General features: G+C 42.9%; 1 protein-coding gene across 2 annotated transcripts in view; it reads right to left on the minus strand.

Moving 5' to 3' along the window:
* BCAT1 (branched chain amino acid transaminase 1) overlaps positions 1-21,125 on the minus strand; it is a 113,239-nt gene that overhangs the window by 59,870 nt on the left and 32,244 nt on the right. The window lies entirely within an intron of this gene.

Raw genomic sequence — 21,125 nt, forward strand, 5'->3', positions numbered from 1 at the left:
CTTCTGTCTACATGTTTTGCTTCTCCATTCACCCACAAGGCAGCAGCCAACCGTGCAGCATTAACTCAGGCTCCACGCCTCTCAAAGGATGGACATGTATCAGAGAGGTGGCCAAGTTAGTCTGCATCTTCAAAAACAACAAGAAGTCCTGTGACACCTTATAGACTAACAGATGTACTGGAGCATAAGCTTCCGTGGGCAAAGACCCACTTCGTCAGATGCAAGGATGGATAGGTTAATGGGCTCTCCTTTAGCCAAGCACTGGTGCAGGGAGGTGGGTCTAGGACAGAATCAGTGGCCCCCTTTCCTATGGACCTAGGTAATAAGTGGTGTTGGAGAGCCAGACAAAATTCTGCCAGTAGACCAGACTTCAAAAGAAACTGCTCCCAGTTCTGCAGAGCATTGAAGCACAAGTTCAACATTAAGCACCTTAAATTAATAATTCTGCAGACTTTAATGGGACATTCTAGTTAATCATGTGCTTAAGTATCTTACGGATCAGGGCCTGATTTAAAGTCCATGAAGTCAATGTGACTCTTAACTTTGGTTTCAATAGCCTTAGGGACAGGTCCTACAGAAGGTAAAGGAACAAGAATTGGCAAGCTCTTCAAAGCCCTTCCCTTGAGATCTTCTTCAGAAAGGCAAATTGGCCCAATTGCCCTTGTAATTTGCCCCTTAATCATCATCTTTTCTGCTTCCACTATCAGAGTTTCAGTGAATTTTTCTTTAGCTAAGAAAGAAGAAAAAATATTTTTTCTGGATCTTATGGAAAAATTTCTACCAGATCTGAAAAATAATAAATTATCTCCACATAGCATGTTTTTTTATAAAAGTATTATGCATTCTGCAAATATGTCTCAAATTCAGCCCTCAGTCACACCCACGCTAAGAACAGGTTTGGCCTGATACAATGTGACTGTTATTTTATATATATATTTCTCCATATTAAAGGATTCTTTTCATAAATTAATTACACAATATGACAAGCAATTAACATCAAATGCTTGTTTTTTTAAAAAATATCCACCAGCTGGACTGATTGATTAATGTAATTTCTAATTCTGTGCTGTCCTTTGCCTGACAACTGCTGTATTGCTGCACTGGAGCATAAACGCCACGTTCCATTTTTAGAAAATGTTTGCCTGGAAGAATATTTGATTCTAACACAAACTGAGGGCACATGTTGGCCTGTGACACAGAGCTGGAATACAGAGAAATCTGCAATATTTCAGTGCTGGAATCTCACTGAATAGTGATATAATATTCTTGTGGTTATATGGCATCATTCACCTGAGGACTTCAATGCTTTAAAACTGACAAATGGATTCAAAGGGTAGCTAGTTATTACAGTCTTCCCCCGCCTTACGAGGGCAATTCGTTTCTGAAAAACTCCTCTTAGGGCGAATTCGTGTAAGTCGAAAATGTAATTACCATTAATTTCAACGGGAAAGAATTTTACGCGTTCCTGAGCCCAAAATTTACACCCACCTACGCTTACCTGGCAGAGGGCACAGCTGCACAGAGCAGGTGGTGGTGGCTCTCTAGCCACCCGGGGAGTGAGCAGCAGGGGCGGGGCCAGGATGGATTGTGCGCACAGCAGCCACGTCTCCCAGGAGCGACTGGGAGCCTGCGGCTGCCGGCTGCTGCAGCACCGAGGTGGACACCAGACCAGCCCCAGGTAAAGGCAGGGCTGGGGGCTCCAGGAAACCACCGCCAGGCAGCAAGCAGAGCCTGAGGTACAGCTGCGCAGGGGGGGCGGAGACGGCTCCCTAGCTGCCCGAGGAGCGAGTGGCAGGGGCGTGGCCAGGATGGGCTGACGTTCTCCAGCTGCAGAGTGTCCATGTCCTGCTGAGGCACTCGTAAACTTGAGTAAATGCCTCATAAGGCAAAGTAGTGGTCCTTAATCAAGCTGCTCGTAAACTTGAATTCTCATAGCCCGAATGGGTGTATCTCGGGGTATGACTTATAGCTATTTCACACCTAGGGAAACTAAGGCACAAAGGATTTCATGTAAAAAAAGCCTCGATATGTCTATACCTAGGCATTTATATCCATGAAGGCAGCTAATTACAGCAACAGCCTGATTCTCAGAAGAACTGTTAGTGTTTAGCACCTATGAATATCACGTCTCTATCAGTTACCTGCCTTCAAGGAAATAAGTTTGAAATTTTTGGCCCATGTGACATATTCTTAACACTGAAAAGCGAGGAATAGCATCCAGATCCCCTGCCTCCAGGTCTTGAGCATGAACCACTAGTTCATCATGCCATCCTTCCTATGACCCACCGGATTCGGGCACATAATATATTGCAAATGTGTCCCCAGAATTCATTACTATCAACAGTATTGCATTTAAGTCACCTGTGAATTCATAATGATGAAACATTTATCGTATTGTCCATTACTATTATTATCAGAATGGCAGTAAGGGAATTGCAGTGTTTATCTGCTAGTTGACCATCCCTTCTTTTTACAAAAATATGAAACATCTCAGGTGACGTTATATTCTGTATATGGTGTACATATGCAAGGCATTACAAACTACCACATACCCTTAGGGCTCGACTATGTATTAGCCCCTTCCCTGGGACTTAGGTTATGTCTACGTTAGCACCCCCCTTTCAAAAGGGGGATGCTAACAAGACACTTTGGAATATGCTGATGAGGCACTGCAATGAATATGCATCACCTCCTTACCATAGTGGCTGCTGCAGCACTCTAAAAGTGCTGCTTTTGATCATGCGCAGCACGGCTTGTCTACATGGGGTCCTTTTCGAAAGGACCACACACACTTTGAAATCCCCTTACTCCTATTTTATCAGCACCTCATTAGCATATCCCAATGTGTCTCCTTAGCATCCCCTTTTCAAAAGGGGGTTGCTAGTGTAGACACACCCATGGAGAGACAGGAATGTTCCCTTATGAATGGGATTAGAGACAGAAGAGAAGTGATCCAGTTCTCCTGCTCTGAACATTGCTGAAGTATGAAGTTGAAGACCTATGGGAAATTTTACAGACAAGTCCAAAGTCCAAAGTAAGACAACAGGCCAGACAAGTTTTATGAAAAAAGGCTCAATCCCAGCCTCACATTGTATTTCCTAACACATGCTATTAAAATAAAAAATCATAACTATCTGGGACCAGGCCCACTGACAGAGGGGGCCAAGGGGCATTTACTCCCAGGCTCCTTTGAAATGCTGCAGAGCACTGTGCTGACACTCCTTGCATGGCTCTGAGGGAGTGTGGGGGACCGCCGACCACCAGGCTGACTGCCCTATGCCCCGCCCCTTCTATCTTTGGCCCTACTTTTCCAGGGCGCAGAGTCGGGCCCTCCTACCACCTTGCCCTGGGGCCTGCAGCAGCTGTCGGCACCACTGTTTGTGACTCAACACCATCAAATAGCATAAGAATGTTAGAGTAGCAATTGCTGGAGGAATGGGATACAAGCAACTAGAAGGATGGCTCTTTGGAGAAGGTACTTTTTTTTTTCTTTGTGGAACAGTGAAGGATACATTCTTGGTGCTAAGCAAGTAACCTTGAAACAGTTATTCACACTGAGAGAATCCAGGAAGAGATGGAAAATGTAAGGGGTTTTCCAAAAATCTAAATCTCTTTGCTGCTTGGTGCTCATCCCTTCTTAACGTTCCCAGGTAAATAAATTAAAGCAAAGCATCACTCTCCTCCTACAGGTTAACTCAAGGAAAACGTCTTTTCCCTGGTTGTTTTTCCAGCTTCCTTGTAGCCTATAAAGTAACCAGTTTGCCCAGGGGACTGTCTGACCATGAATCGTCAGTTAATGGCAGGTGGGACTTTGATCTTCTTCTCTTGATAGGGCTTTTGTCTCTCTTTCTTGGGTGTTTTCTTTTGCAGGGCTCACCTGCCTGGTTCTTCAGACATCAGGGTGGAGCAGGCAGCTGGTCACCCAGACAGACAAGCTTCAGGGACTGATTCCTCTACCCACACACTCACATTCACACATTTACATAGTTGCACACCTAACTTTAAACAGAGTTAAGGCAGTACAACTTTTAAAACGAGGTTTCAGTTACAATATGGGAGTCACATTAGTTACAATGCATTAACCATTTAAATGGGATTTCAGTTAAAATATATAAAAAAAAAGTTACATTCTGAAGAGTTTACTAACAAAGTAATCCAAATCCATTTCACAAAATTTGGGCCACAACTCATACAGTTACATAACATCATATTGGTAGAAATAATTCATTTAAAAGGGTGATTTTATCCTTCAGCCATACACAGATGCGTAACAATCTGGGGCAGCTGGCTCCCAGAGGGCAACAGTGACCCACTTCTGGACTGATGGCTCTTCTTGTCCTTATATCCTGGTGCTGAATGGTCACAGTGAGCTTCTCACATAGCTACTGGAAACTTCTGGTCATCCAATGTTTGCATGAAGTAGTTACACCTCTCTGTGCTTAGGGGAAGTGAATCCAGCCATTGCACTTAATTTAATAGACACTTGCAGAGGATTTTTCCTCCTCCCTTTCTCCCTGCCCCTTCCACCCTATCTAGCTGATTCATCAGTTTATTGTTCCTTTCATTTTTTCTGTCTTTTTCTTTAAATTCTCTCCCTCTCAATTATTAGGATTCTCCAGATGTGAAGAAGTGAGTCCATCCCATGAAAGCTTATCACCTACCACCGACTACTGTTAGTATGCAAAATGCTACAGAAGTAATTAATCTAAGTGTCCAACAAATTATTGTTTGGTACCACGGTGACAGTTGTTTCTCTTTAACGAGTATTTATGAAGATGAGTACAGGTGTATACATGGAATATAGTATTACTTAACTATATTGGTTCATGGAGCAGCCTTTGAAGATCAGAATCTGCTCTCTCTGACTTCCTTTAACACAGTACGTTTATTGCTAAGCACTCTCTAAACCAATAAGTCAACTGTAAATTAAGGACAAGATTCCGCAAACTAAGGAAGCCTTGAATTTCTTGTGTAGTGTTTATGTATGGTTCTTCCCTTTTTTAAAAAAATAAGGAAATCCTGTGACTAAAACTATATCACAATTTAGTGTAAGTTCAGAGAACATAGCAGTAATTTAAAAATAAATATTATGCATATATTGAGCAAAAGCAAGAGCAAAAATTATCCCAGAAAATTCTGAGCTATGGTTATATTTAAATGTCAGATTCAAATATAATAAAGTATTGATCTTGAAATCAAGAGAAGAAAGTGGGGATGGCTAAGCCACACTCTCAGAAAACCATCATCCAGCATAGTCCGTCAAGGTCTCACATGGAACCCACAAGGAAAATGCAAAAGAGGAAGATCTCAGACAACATGGAGAAGGTCTATTGAGATTGAAGGACAGCAAGTGGGGTACTCCTGGAGCCAGTTAGAAGTTTTGTCCCAAGGCAGAGTGAAGTGGAGGAGATTTGTAGATAACCTATGCTCCACTTGGAGAACAAGGGTTAAGTAGTACTAGTAATATAAAATGAATAGTGGACACCTAAAACACATTAACCCTACCTTAGAGTAATTATGAAGGTGACGAATAAAACACCACCATGATAATGTGTTTTTAAATATAATTTTATCTAATCTGGAACCACAAACACTCAAACATTTTAATCATAATCACAGTCACTGCATGGTATCACTACCTGACAGAACTGGAGATTATATCCGTTCTGCGGCAAAGATTTTGCTCTTGTGCAAACTCATTTCCTGCACGTGCATCAACCTCAGAAAATGGTTCTGTAATATGTAGTATGAACACAATTTCATTGATCAGCTTCCTGTGTTTTCATGTACTATACTTTTATGAATACAAACTAGAGGTTAAATGAAGAAGATATCAAAAAGCTACACATGGCTTGCTGACATCCTTTAAAAATGCACAAAAAGATTAGTTTGAAAAGTCATATTAATGCTGGTGGAAAGTATTGGGCTCGCAGCCTTGGAAACTGAAATCCTTTGTACAAAAAACTGACACAGAACTGGTCACAGTAAAACCACTGACCTGCTGATGTGCCTCAGCCCTAACTTGATGGTGCTGTAAATGTGATACTGATTCTTCAGGAAGCCTAGTATTTTGAATGCCACAAGAATTGGCTTTCAGACTTCTGGAGAAATTTAAAAACTATTTTAGCAATAATTCATTTGCTGGAGATGCAGAATCTAGTCTGCTGACTTCAGAGCAGGCAAAAATGAAAAGCCAGTATCAGAGTTTTGGCATTTAGCATACCTAAGAACCATGTTTCCCTGAAAGCTGAGAGCTTGGGCTGCTACCAAAGAGAGATTCAGGCACCACCCAGCTGATTAGCAGAGTGTCCATAGCCAGCAGGATGTGTTTTTACTGGTGGTGCACATAAAATTTATTTTGCCCAGGGATGGAAAAACTTAAGAGGGAACGCTGCCACGGTCCCCTAAGAGATGCTTCGTAATAGTCTGCAATGGGATGATCTTGCAATCTTTTGTCACTGCAGTTCATAGGCGTTTAACCTGTCTGAAGACTAAGCAGTGTTCTAAGAAGTGCTGTTTCAGTAGAAGGAATGTGGCATTCACGAATGGGTGTGTTACACAGTTTCAAAAATACATTTTCCTTAAAGCCATTGAACTATAGCCTCTTTTCTGTACCTCCATTCCTGACATCCTGGATCACCAGGATATTGGTGCATAAATAGCAACTGTCTCCAGTGTAATCAGCCTCCCATTGAGTTTGATTGCCATATCATACCATTATCTGTTGTTTCTCAAGTCACAGATTTGCAATTTGCTTCCATTGAAGAGCTTGTGAAGCGCAGTAGATTGCTTTGCTGGTTTATTGTCCCCTGCGCCCCCCCAGTTCATACACTCTTTTACATTTGGTTGTAAAATCCCAAGCAAGTATAAATTATTTCAGCAGAACCCCCAGGCAGCCTTCTGAAACACAGAAACAATACATTTTCTAAAAAGTTGGCCTTTCAGGAGTCTGCACTTAATCTTACCTCAAGTATCAGAGCCATAAGGCAGGAACTGACTTACAAATAAGACCCTAGCCTGAGCAAGCAGGGCTTTCTGAGGGTTTCTCGCCTTGGGGCCTTCTGTCCCTCTTCCTGGCACTCTCTGGCCTCAGAGAGTCTCTCACTCTTGATTTTCCATTCTGGTTGAGATGCAGGAACGAAGGGAAGCAGAAAGAAGAGGAAGGAAAGTGCTTCTCAGTACTGTCAGCCTGCTGGAGACCTGCCTGCCCAACAGTGTGATTTAGCGCAGCCCGAGGGCTGCTCTAATCTATGTTAGGTCTGCCCCCGGCCCACAAACCATTGGAGCACATTAGCACTCTTGTTCTGTCATCTCTCCCTTTGGCATATGCCAGAGGTTCCAAGCTCTTGTAGCAACATTCTTTATGCATTTGTTAGTGTTTTGGTTTTTTTACAGAGTGGAGAGTCTCCAGCTTTAAGGCTTCTTTATGACCCTATCAAGTATAAAGGGATCAAAGGACAGCAGCATGGAACTAATGAAACCTACCTACACTGTCTGCCAAGGGGTGTCAACAGAATGAGCTGTGCACCTGGTACATACTGGACCCTAAAGACTGGCAACTGATTGCGTATGATGTAGGTCTGGAATATATTTGAGAGAGTTTGTCTGTCTATATTTATAACTGACATATTCCAAAGCAGAGTTTGAAGTGGAAGACGCATCCTAACCCATTCCCCATAAGCAGAACTGTAACATTCACTATTAAATGGCTATGATTAGGTTCCAGAATACTGATGTCCCTCTTTATGTGCAGAGAGAGAGGAAAAAACTACAAGAGCAGTGGAAGCCTGTTGCCACATCATCAAATCTTGCTACCATTGAAGTCCCTGGCAAAATCCTTGTGAATATCAAATCAAGCCAGGACTGGAATAAGCCTTATCAAGAAGGACGATAACCTTTGGTAGTAATTATTTTTCATTTCTGATTTAATCCTGGACAGCAAAAAGGAAATAACAAGTATAAAACAGAAGTGTGAGCATGGCTGACACATCAAGCAAAGAATCAGGAAGAACATCCTGATTACTGAGGTGTCACTACAGTTTCATCCCAAATACTACAGTAGTCAGCAGCAACAGGCAAGGAAATCCTGAAAAAGGATATAACAACAGTTCAACAAGGTTTGCAAAAGTTTGATGGGCCTTTTTAAAAGGACATGCATGTAAAGAAGAGAGAAATATGCACATGTGAGAAAAGGGAAAAAAGCAAAACTTGTGCACACAAGACAATGAGGATAAGCAGGAACAAGGAAAAGAGAAGGAAGAGGCAAAGGCAAAAAATAGCACAATAAATTAAGGCAGGGGTTCTGGAGAGCTGTTGATGAGCTCCAATTTTCCAGCAGAAATGCTAAGTTGACATCTGTGCGCATACACTGCTTAAAATCACTAATATGCTTTGTGGAGGGTGAGGGGAGGGAACAGGAAGAAAGACAAAGGAACAAGAATTTAATTGATTTAAGTTCTTTACATAAGAGAAAATAAGAGGGGCTCTGTTTCACATCAGCTTCTGGCTGCTCATCAGCATTAATCAATACAATCTGGCTGGTAAGCACGGTCAACTGAGTTGCTAGGCTTTGGAGCTGCTGCTCAGATCCTTGACTCTGCACCTTCGAAGTGAGCTGGAAAGGAAATTTTTAATATTGCCAAAGCTGAATAAACAGGAATAATAAATGTACAATATAGAGTGTGATACAGTTTTTGTTGAGAGGAACTTTCAATTTAGGAATCAATCTTGGAGACCATAGTGTTTTACATGTAGGAATGGTGGTAACCTTAAGGGCTAAAAATGTCATTTTGACAAATCAGAAAAATTATTATCAATTATAATTATAATCAAAATTATTATTAACAGATTCCCTCATATATTTTGCCCTTACAGTGTTTTCTGTTTGCTTGTGGCCATCATGGCAAGTAACATGAAAAGTGCTAGTGATAAGGGTGGCAAGAAAAGAAAGAGAAAAGCTATTGATTTAGAACAGAAAATAGTGGTAGTGAGGCAATACAAAGTGGGTCAAACAGTGTCATTCATGGGATGTAATTTAGGCCTATCAAAATTCACCATAAGCACCATTATAAAAGGATAGTGATTGCATTCAAGAAGCAGTGAACAGGTCTGTGCCTATGAAGTCAACTATTATAACAAAGAAAACAACAGGTCCCATCCATGACAAGGAAAAACTTAGTGCTTTGGATGGAAGACCAAATTCAAAAACGCATGCTGTTAAGTGTCAAGATGCGACAGGCTAAGGCTCATAGTCTTTTTGAAGACTCAAAGAAAAAGGAGGGGTGTGACTATGAACAAACTTTCAGTGCCCGTCATTGTTGGTTTAACCATTTCAAGAATCGTGCAAACTTCCACAATGTGCAAGTAAGTGGGGAGGTGGCCAGTGCTGATTTGAAAGCAGCAGAAACTTTCATAGAAGAATTGAATAAGCTGATAAAAGAAGAAAATTATTTCCCAGAACAGGTCTCTAATGTCAATGAGACATCTCTTTTGGAAGAAAATGCCCGACTGTACTCACATACATAAGGAGGCAAAAACAATGCCTGGTTTTAAGGCTTTCAAAGACTAATTATCTTGTTAGGAGGGAATGTTTTGGGGTATAATTTGAACCCCTTCTTGATTTGTTACTCTGAAAACCCTACAGCCTTCGAGAATATCAGCAAGGGTACTTTACCAGTCCACTATCGTGCTAATAAGAAAGCATGGATGATGCTTGCACTTTTTGAAGATTGGTTCATGAACTGTTTCATCCCTGAAGTCAAGGCATATTTTCCAGAGAAAGGAATTCCTTTCAAAATTTTGCTTATTTTGGAGAATGCTCCAGGTCACCCTCAACATCTAAATGACTTACATCCCAACGTTAAAGTGGTGTTTCTGCCTCCCAGAACCACATCTATTCTCCAAAACATAGACCAGGAGGCCATCGCTGCTTTCGAAGCATACTATCTTCACAACACATTTGCAATGGCAACAGCTGCCACAGAATGTGAAAATGTCAAAACATTACATGAATTTTGGAAGGACTACAACATTCTACATGGCATAAGGAACACTGCTGCTGGGTGGGAGGAAGTCACTCAATGTCTGAATGGCATATGGAAGAAAATCCTAAAAAAGATATGTCAACAGTTTCAAAAGCTTTGAAAAAGAAAAGGCACTGGAAGAAACTTCCAATAAAATTGTACTGCTGGAGAAAAAAATGGATCTGGAAGCCCTTTTCTAGGATGGCAGGCATGGACAGTGACGGGTCTGCTGTTGTTACCTGCTCGGGATGTGCCATGTTTGTCTTCCTCCCCAAGGAAAGAAGAGATTTCTTCTGCACTAAGTGCAAGCTGGTCTCCATTTTAGAAGAAAAAATTAGAGGACTAGAGGCTCAAGTGTCGACCCTATGCTCAATCAGGGACGATGAAGATTTCCTTGACAGAAGGGAGCGTTTAATCTTGCAAGCACGGCAGGCAGAAGAAGTGGGGAGGGCAGTAAGGGATGAAGAAGAGAACTGGCAGCATGTAACTTCTAGAAGAAAAACAAGGCCGGTACATGAGTCCCCCATTGATGTAGAGGTAAGTAATTGCTTTCAGGCTCTCTCCACTGTTCTGCAGTGGTGAATGCTTTGGAAGGAGCCTTGCAGGGAAAAAATTGGAAGGGAACTGCTTCTACTGCAAGAGATGGGATGTGTAGTCCTAGGGGTGGGGGTTCAATGACCACCACCCCCATAAGAAAAAGATGGGTGGTGGTGGTTGGAGACTCCCTCCTAAGAGGGACTGAATTATCCATCTTCCGATTGGACCTGGAATCTCGTGAGGTGTGCTGTTTACCGGGAGCTCGAATTCAGGATGTGACTGAGAGCCTTACAAAACTGCTCAAGCCTTCAGAATACTACCCTTTCCTACTTCTGCATGTCGAAACTAACGATATGGCCAAGAATGACCTTGAGCGGGTTACTGCGGATTATGTGGTGCTGGGAAGAAGGGTCAAAGAATTTGGAGCACAAGTGGTGTTCTTGTCCATCCTTCCTGTGGAAGGGAAAGGGCTAGGTAGGGATCATCGAATTGAGGAAGTAAATGCATGGCAACGCAGGTGGTGTTGGAGAGAGGGCTTTGGAAAATCACGGGAGACAGGAGAGATTCCAGAAGACTGGAGAAGGGCAAATATAGTGCCCGTCTATAAAAAGGGGAATAAGAATAACCCAGGAAACTACAGGCCAGTCAGCTTAACTTCAGTGCCAGGAAAGATAATGGAGCAGGTAATTAAAGAAATCATCTGCAAGCACTTGGAAGGTGGTAAGGTAATAGGAAACAGCCAGCACGGGTTCGTAAAGAATAAATCTTGTCAAACTAATCTGATAGCTTTCTTTGATAGGATAAAGAGCCTTGTGGATAGGGGAGAAGCGGTAGATGTGGTATACGTAGACTTTAGTAAAGCATTTGATACGGTCTCTCATGATATTCTTATCAAAAAACTAGGCAAATACAATTTAGATGAGGCAACTATAAGGTGGGTGCATAACTGGCTGGATAACCGTACCCAGAGAGTAGTTCTTAATGGTTCTCAATCCTGCTGGAAAAGTATAACAAGTGGGTTTCCGCAGGGGTCTGTGTTAGGACTGGTTCTGTTCAATGTCTTCATCAATGATTTAGATATTGGCATAGAAAGTATGCTTATTAAGTTTGCAGATGATACCAAGTTGGGAGGGGTTGCAACTGCTTTGGAGGATAGGGTCAAAATTCAAAATGATCTGGATAAATTGGAGAAAAGGTCTGAGGTAAACAGGATGAAGTTTAATAGGGACAAATGCAAAGTGCTCCACTTGGGAAGGAACGGTCAGTTTCACACGTACAGGGTGGGCAGAGACTGTCTAGGAATGACTACAGCAGAGGGGGATCTGGGGATTATAGTGGACCACAGGCTGAATGTGGGTCGGCAGTGTGGTGCTGTTGCAAAGGAAGCAAACGTGATTCTGGGATGCATTAACAGGTGTGTTGTGAATGGGACAAGAGAGGTCATTCTTCCGCTCTGCTCCGCACTGGTTGGGCCTCGGCTGGAGTGTTGTGTCCAGTTCTGGGCACCGCAGTTAGGAAAAGATGTGGAGAAACTGGAGAGGGTCCAGAAAAGAGCGACAAGAATGATTAAAGGTCTAGAGAATGTGACCTATGAAAAAAGGTTGAAACAATTGGGCTTGTTTAGTTTGGAAAGAAGAAGATTGAGGGGAGACATGATAGTGGTTTTCAGGTATCTAAAAGGGAGTCATAAGGAGGAAGGAGAAAACTTGTTCTTCTTGGCCTCTGAGGATAGAACAAGAGGCAATGGGCTTAAACTGCAGCAAGGGAGGTTTAGGTTGGACATTGGGAAAAAGTTCCTAACTGTCACGGTGGTCAAACTGTGGAATAAATTGCCAAAGGAGGTTGTGGAATCTCCATCGCTGGAGATATTTAAGAACAGATTAGATAGATGTCTATCAGGGATGGTTTAGATAGTACTTGGTCCTGCCATTGGGGCAGGGGGCTGGACTTGATGGCCTCTCGAGGTCCCTTCCAGTCCTAGTGTCCTATGATCATGGGACACTGTTTTGGGCACAAAGATTATTGAGAAGAGATGGGGTCCACCTAACCAAGAGAGGAAGGAGTATTTTCGCAAGTCGGCTTGCAAACTTAGTGAGGAGAGCTTTAAACTAGATTCGCTGGGGGATGGTGACCAAAACCCAGAGGGGAGAAAGGAACTTGGTGGCCGGGAAGAAATGCAAACAGGAATGTACAACAAAAGTGGAACTCTGGTTCGAGTAGAGAGGGCAGGGAGATCGACTGGTTATCTAAGGAGTTTGTACATCAATGCCAGCAGCCTGGGTAACAAGCAGGAAGAATTAGAAGCCCAGGCCCAGTCCAAGAACTATGACTTGACTGGGATAACAAACACTTGGTGTGATGACTCGCATGACTGTAGCACTGTCATGAAAAGGTATAAACTGTTCAGGTAGAACAGGCAAGGGAGAAAAGGAGGAGGAGTTGCACTGTATGTAAGAGAGCACTATGATTGCTTGGAACTCCAGTACATCGTTGAGAACCTATGGGTCAAGCTTAGTGGTGTAGGCAACACTGGAGATGTGGTGGCTGGTGTCTGCTACAGGCCACCAAATCAGGGTGATGAGGTAGATGAGGCTCTCGTTATCATGGGGGACTTTAATTATCCTGACATCTGTTGGGGGACCAATACGGCGGTACACAAGCAGTCCAGGAAGTTTCTGGAGAATGTTGGGGATCACTTCTTGGTACAAGTGCGGAAGGACCCGACCAGAGGTCATGCGCGGCTTGACCTGCTGCTTACAAACAGGGAGGAACTAATAGGGAAGGTAGAGGTGGGTGATAACCTGGGAAACAGAGATCATGAGATGGTAGACGTCAGGATCCTGACCAAAGGAAGGAAAGAGAGCAGTAAATTACACACCTTGGACTTCAGAAAAGCAGACTTTGACTCCTTCAGGAACTTGATAGGCAGAATCCCCTGGGATGCTACCATGAAGGGGAAAGGAGTCCACCAAAAATGGCAGCATTTGAAGGAAGCCCTATTGAGGGTGTAGAAAGAAACCATCCCAATGTGCAGCAAGAGAAGTAAATATGGTCGGAGACCAGACTGGCTTACTGGGGAAATCCTTGGAAAACTTAGGCACAAAAAGGGAGCTTACAAAAAGTGGAAACTTGGACAGATGTCTAGGGAGGGATATAAATGTATAGCTCAATAATGCAGGGCAGTTATCAGGAAGGCGAAAGTGCGACTCGCCAGGAATGCGAAGGATAACAAGAAAACTTTCTACAGGCATGTTAGCAAGAAGAAGGTGATCAGAGATGGGTTGGGGCCCCTACTGGATGAGGGAGGTAATGCAGTGACAGATGATGTAGGGAAAGCTGAAGTACTGAATGCTTTCTTTGCCTCTGTCTTCACAGACAAGGACAGCTCCCAGACTAATGCGATAAGTGATGCACTGTGGGATGAGGTTGGACAGCCTTTGGTGGGGAAAGAACAGGTTAGGAGCTATCTAAAAAAGCTAAATGTACATAAATCCATGGGCCCGGACCTAATTCATCTGAGGGTTCTGAGGGAGTTGGTGTATGTCGGTGATGAGCTCTTGGCCATTATTTTTGAAAAGTCGTGGAGATCAGGAGAGATCCCCGATGATTGGGAAAAGGCAAATGTAGCGCCCATCTTTAAAAAAGGGAAGAAGGATAATCCAGGGAACTATAGGCCGGTCAGTCTTACATCAGTCCCTGGGAAAATCATGGAGAGGTTCCTCAAGGAAGTTATTTTGAGGCACTTGGAGGAGGAAAAGTGATCAGGAATAGTCAGCATGGATTCATGAAGGGCAAGTCATGCCTGACCAATCTGATTAGTTTCTACGATGAAGTAACTGGCTCTGTGGCTAGGGGAAAAAAATAATGGATGTGATTTATCTTGACTTTAGCAAAGCTTTTGATACAGTCTCCCACAATATTCTTGTCAGCAAGTTAAAGGAATGTGGATTGGATAAATGGGTGGTAAGATGGATAGAAAGCTGACTAGAAAGTCGGGCCCAGCAGGTTGTGATCAACGGCTCGATGTCAGGATGGCCGTCGGTTTCTAGTGGAGTGCCCCAAGGTTCAGTTCTGGGTCCAGGTCTGTTCAACATATTTATCAATGACCTGGATGAGGGGTTGGATTGCACCTTCAGCAAGTTTACAGATGACACTAAGCTAGGGGGAGAGGTAGATATGCTGGAGGATAGGGATGGCGTCCAGAGTGACTTAGACAAATTGGAAGACTGGACTGCAAGAAATCTGATGCGGTTCAATAAGGACAAGTGCAGAGTCCTGCACTTGGGCCAGAAGAATCCCAAGCATTGTTACAGGCTGGGGTCCGACTGGCTCAGTAGTAGTTCTGCAGAAAAGGACCTGGGAGTTGTAGTGGATGAGAAGCTGGACATGAGTCAACAGTGTGCCGTTGTAGCCAAGAAGGCTGATGGCATATTAGGTTGCATCAAGAGGAGCATTGCCAGTAGATCCAGAGAAATGATTATTCCTCTTTATTCAGCTTTGGTGAGGCCACATCTGGACTACTGTGTCCAGTTCTGGGTCCCCAATTATAGGAAGGATGTGGACACACTGGGGAGGGTCCAGCAGAGGGTGACCAAAATAATTAGGGGGCTGGAGCATATGACCTATGAAGAAAGGTTGAGGGAGTTGGGTCTGTTTAGTTTGAAGAAGAGAAGACTGAGGGGGGATTTGATAAGTCTTCAACTTACTGAAGGTTGGTTGCAAAGAGGCTGGAAAGAGGCTGTTTACAGTGGTCACGGATGGCAGAACACAGAACAATGGTCTCGAGTTGCGGTTGGGAAGGTCCAGTCCAGGTTGAACATTCGGAAAAACTTTTTCACTAGGAGGGCAGTGAAGCATTGGAATGGTCCACCTGGGGAGGTAGTGGAATCTGCATCCCTGGAGGTGTTTAAGTCTCGGCTCAACAACGCCCTGGCTGGGCTGATCTGATGGGGTTTGATCCTGCCTTGGGCAGGGAGCTGCACTTGATGGCTTCTTAGGTCTTTTCCAGCTCTATTGTTCTATGATCCAGTCCAAAATAGATGTTTTTTTGAAGAAAGCCCCCAGCACTACTGCCTCCCCCACTGAACCAATGCCAATTGAAACAAGCAAAGGCACTGCTGATGTAGAAGATGAATCTGCTGCTGCTGCTGCCGGTGTTCCTGTTAGTATTGTCACCTACCTCCTTCAATTCCTCATCCAATTAATTCAATTCATTCACCTTCATAATTATCAATCCAAGCATGCACGACAATACCAGGAATAAACGTAAAGTTCATGTACAGTATTAACATTATTTACATTATTTTATCTACAGTATTTACATCACATTATTTACATTACTGTATTGCATTGTGTTTTGTATTTCATGTTCATGTTTGTCAATTTCAGTTTGCTGTCACTGCAGTTGTGTGGTTTTTCTGTGTGTCTGCCCTCAGTGTTCCTTTTTTTGTTGTTTTTTGTTTGTTCCTTTTTTTGTTGTCCTTTCTTGATGTTTTGCAGGTGCTTTGTTACATTTGGAGTGCTAATGAATTAAAATTATAAACATTACTGGTAGTGGGCAGTTGATAGCTATCTGTATAAGGGTATTTCCGACTTACGACCAAATTGATTTACAACCAGGTGTTCCAAATGTAACCTGTTCTTAAGTAGGGGAATATCTGTACTATCCAGAAACTCTTTAGCTGGCACCCAATATAGTAAGATTAGGTTAGTTCTCATGCAATCCTTTGGAGGCCATCGAGTGCATTATGCACTTCCACAATGTTCTGCTTTGAGCTAAATTTGGCATGTTAAGAGGCAGGATGCCTATGAAGGTTAGGTGTCTGCTCATGCCATACAGCTCATCATGGATTAGGTCTTTGGAGGAGTCTTTTCCTTCCTGTTTCTACCAGGCAGATTCGAAGAGGGTTCTTACAGAGAAGCTTGCAGGCATTATTGAGAGATGGAGACCATTTGAGAGACTGGTACCTATTTAGTTAGAAAGCAAATCACTTCATCTGACTTGAATTTGACGATTTCAATCATTTAGAGGTGCTTTATCTGAATGGTATCCAAGTTATTTTAAATCTTGACAATAAGGAGCTATGCTTCAGCCTCATAGGTCAGAACACTGACCATCAAAGCATTATATGGCCTCATTTTCATCTCTCTACTGACCAGGTCATTCTAGATGAAGTGTTCTACTACTGACTATGCTCTTTTTCATTCTGGACTTCAGGTTCTTTCTTGATGCCACCTGCGTTATTGGTAACAGAACAAGGTAGCTGAGAACCTCAACTGGCAGATCACCCACTCAGATGCCAGCGCCTCCAGTTTGTCTGAAACTGTTAAACTGAAAAACATTGTCTACTGTAATTCATTTTCAGGCTGACCTTTGCCATGGAGGTTCCATGGTTTTGGTGCAACAACTATCAATATGTCATCAGCAAAATCGATTTCAGTGAAGTTATCATTATCTCTAAGTATACCTAACATCCTTTACACAGTGTCTGTTCAACCACATAGCCTATGACAGCATGAAAGCATTCTGGGGCAGCAACACATCCTTGTTGAATGCCCAGCCTAATTTGGAAGAAAGCAATTTTCCCATTTACAAAAAAGCAGCTTGTGGAGCCATTTTATGTAAGAGACAGAAAATTCTGCAAAGCTTTTCAGGAATGACTGATGTTCATCCAGAGCAATTTCCTGCTAACAGAGTCAAACAAAGACTTAATACCCATGAATGCAATTTGAAGGGACCACTTGAATTCTACTGCCTTCTTGATAAGCCATGGACTGTAACAATTTGCTCCTCTGTGAAAAGGCCAGAATTGAAGCCAGTCTGTTGGCTACAAGATACCAGTGGCTTGGGCAAAAAGACAGAAGCAAAACACAAAAAGAAAAATACAACTAGAGGAGTTACAACAATCTCATTTGTTGCCCTAACATTTACAAAGTTGTAAAACAATGCTTTTATGCCAGCAGGACAGACCTGACTCTGTTCTCCAGATGATGGACAGCATCAAATCGACCAAAAATAAACAGGCCAGCACTTTTTAAGTTTTGCAGAAATTCCACAGATTCCAGACGCCTCCATGGATGTCATCAGCAGTGAATTTGCCAGGATCACTTTGTGCAGAATTGGTCAGCTCAGCAACCGCCTTATAGTCAAGGTCAAAGAAATTGGGGGGGCAGGGCAGGGCGGGGCAGTATATTTAGCAGCTGGCTTAAACTTTCACTCTACCATGCCATTTACTCCATCAACTAGCTCATCTGAAATGGAGTAGGTCATTCACTTGGTGTGGTCTTTCTTATCAGTGAGGTCACACAAGTGTTGGCCTGTGGCACTGATTGTCTTGAATCTGAAGTCCACATAGGTGTTTTGAGCATCAATATGCTCTGGTAAGATCTCAACTGTATTCGAGATTTCAGCTGTGCAGCAGTTTGGAAAGCTGTCAGTTTTCAAGCTGAGTGATTCAAATTTCAGTGACCTACTGATCACTTTACATACACTTTTTAGTCTAAAACAGAAATGTGCAGAGAATAAATTTTGGTTAGTATTACTTAAGCTCAGCAGACCATACATTCTGCAGTTGCCAAATGGACAATCTTCAACAACAGATGGCCTTCAAATCAATCATTTTCTTCATTCAGACTTGGCTACTTGACCAAGTAAACTGGTCAATTCCTTTGCTAAGAAACCAGATACTCAGAATGACAAACTGAGGAGGCAGTCCACGTAACTGGATAGTCCGGGTATTGGCACCCTTACCACCGGACTATCCAGTTACGTGGACTCCCTCCTCAAACCCTATGCCACCAACACTCCCAGTTATCTCCAAGATACCACCGAATTCCTGAGGAAATTACAAAACATCAGAAAAGTTCCTGATAACGCCATCCTTGCCACAATGGATGTAGAGGCTCTGTACACTAATATTCTACATGAAGACAGATTACAAGCAATCAGGAATACCATCCCTGATGTCACCATAGCCAATCTGGTGTCTGACCTCTGTAACTTTGTTCTCACCCACAATTATTTCCGATTTGGGGACACTTTATACCTTCAGATTAGTGGAACTGCTATGGGCACCCGCATGGCCCCACAATATGCGAATATATTAATGGCTGACCTGGAACAACGATTCCTCAGCTCTTGTCCCCTATTACATCTCCTCTACTTAAGATACATTGATGACATCTTTGTGATTTGGACCCATGGTACAGAGGCTCTAGAAGAATTCCACAGAGACTTTAACAATCTGCACCCCACCATCAACTTATGCCTCGATTACTCCATGCAAGAGATACATTTCCTGGACACTACAGTACAAATCAAGGATGACCTGATCAGTACGACACTGTACCAGAAACCCAGTGATCACTGTACTTACCTACACCCTCCTGACTTTCATCCTGCACACATAACTAGATCCATTGTTTACAGTCAAGTCCTTAGGTACAATCGCATTTGCCCTGATCCAATTGACAGAGACCAAAAACTACAAGATCTTTACCAAATATTCATAAACCTGAATTACACACCAGGAGAAATAAAAAAACAAATCGACAGGGCCTGACAAATACCCAGAGACCAACTACTCCAAGATCGGCCCAAAAAAGCCAAGAACAGAACACCACTGGTCATCACCTACAGCCCCCAACTCAGACCACTGCAATGAATTATTGAAGACCTACAACCTATCCTTAATCAGGATGCCAAACTCCAGAAGGCCCTAGGTGACATGTCTGTTCTCTCCTACAGACAATCTCCCAACCTTATGAGGAGCCTCACCAAGAGCTACAGTCTATACCTCAGGAATACCAGTCCTGGAACCTTTCCTTGCAACAAAGCCCACTGCCAGCTTTGTCCACATATCTTCTCTAGAAATACCATCACTGGACCTAACCAGGTTAGTCACAGAATCACGGGCACATTCTCATGTTCCTCAATGAACATTAGATATGCCATCATGTGCCAACAATACCCAGATGCTTTGTACATTGGACAGACTTCTAACTCCCTTAGACAAAGAGTTAATGGGCACAAAACACACATAAAAACACTCCAGATCCACAAACCAGTTAGTCAACATTTTAATGGAGTGGGCCATTCTGCTAATGACTTAAGAGTTTGCGTGTTACTGAAGAAAAATTTTTGCACCACTATTCAAAGGGAGACAGCTGAGCTGTCTTTTTTATTCAAATTCGGCACATTAACACGTGGTTTGAACTGGGATGGGAATTTTCTGGGTCACTATAGGGGCTCGTTTGTATACTTGGCTTAATCTAATTCTTGACCTTCCCCACCCTTCTGCCCCTCTACTCTCTGATTTGCTCACCTTGATCATTTTTTTTTCTGATTTGTCCTCCTTGATTACTGTTTTTGGTTCTCTGTGCCTTAAATATTGAGTCTGTTCTGGTCTGGCTATGGTCTGAAGAAGTGGGTCTGTCCCTCAAAAGCTCACCTAATAAATTATTTTGTTAGTCTTTAAAGTGCTACTTGACTGCTTTTTTGTTTTGATAGTACATAGACTAGCACGGCTCCCTCTCTGTTACTATTCAGAAGGCTAGATGGACGGGTATTGGAATAATAATCAACATACCTCAAAGAACAAGTTATGAGAAAATTGGGTAACCATTCTTAAATCAAGTGCTTGTTCATGCCAGTTCCAATTAGGTGTCTCCTACATCGAAGTTCAAGAGACAGGATCAGAGTTGACTGCTGCTACTGCATTACCAAAGGCTGTGTCAGCTCTGCCCGCTGGGTAATCCCGTAGTGCGTGCTCTGCATATTTCCTGAGTAGGAATCTGAGTCACGAACTGTGCTGAAGAACTCCAGGTGGAGTGTGCAGTGACTGGAGGGACAGGCACCCTGCCAGACTGTAGCACTCCCAGATGCAAGATATGATTCATGACAAAATCCACTGACAGAATGAAAGCTCTTCCTATGTCTTGTCTGCAATAGCCACGAATAATTGGATAGACTTTAAGAATGGCTTCATTCTCTCAAGATAGAAGGCTAGTGCTCTGTGGACATCTTACGAGAGAAATGTCTGCTCCCTGCCACTTGAGCAAAACCACCTTTTACAGATCCTGATTTTTAGAGGAGGGTCCCTGAAATCCCTGGTGCTCCCCTTGATTTGCAACATCCACCACCAAGGAATCCAGTGGGGTACAAATGTTCAGACCCCTCTGAGAGGACAAAATCGTATCTCTCATTCCTCTTTTCTGTAGGGGGCAAAGAGGCCAGAGTCTACCATAAAGTTTTGTGGTCTCATTTACAGTTTTGATAACAGGCAGCACAATCAATATCCAAGGGCCCAGAGGGGTTAAGGAAGGATATCCACCATGATAGGATCAGAATCCTCAGCCACTTCTTCTTCCTGGATCCCTAGGTTCTGGGCCATCCTGACCCCTCTTCTGAAAACAAAAAATACTGTCTGAGAGTGAACACTCCTGTAATGGAAGCTCAGAGAAATGCCCCTAACACTGTGACTACTATACCTAAGAATAGCTAACTATATACAGTAGACTCCCGAAACACATGATTTTGACTCTCACTTACCTTGTGTTAACGTGAGT

The sequence above is a fragment of the Carettochelys insculpta genome, chromosome 1, assembly GCF_033958435.1.
Source record: "Carettochelys insculpta isolate YL-2023 chromosome 1, ASM3395843v1, whole genome shotgun sequence".
NCBI classification, from domain to species: domain Eukaryota; kingdom Metazoa; phylum Chordata; order Testudines; family Carettochelyidae; genus Carettochelys; species Carettochelys insculpta.